Below are 215 nucleotides of genomic sequence, written 5' to 3' on the forward strand. Positions count from 1 at the left end.
TGAGCGACAATTTTTGTTTTCAGAAATCAATTCTACGCATGAAAATATACAACTTTACAAAGTTAAAAAAAAAATCCAAGATGGGGGCGTTATACTACATATTTATCGATGTGTGTCCCTTACCCAGATAGCCAAACCTGTGCGAGCAGATTTTACGCAGAGTCTGTCAACAGTATCTGTTGACAGAATGGCAACAGACTGCACACAGAAACTGT

Source organism: Odontomachus brunneus, unplaced genomic scaffold (assembly GCF_010583005.1).
Source record: "Odontomachus brunneus isolate Ranch 3 - 2012 unplaced genomic scaffold, Obru_v1 Obru_scaffold_141, whole genome shotgun sequence".
In the NCBI taxonomy this organism is placed as follows: Eukaryota; Metazoa; Arthropoda; class Insecta; order Hymenoptera; family Formicidae; genus Odontomachus; species Odontomachus brunneus.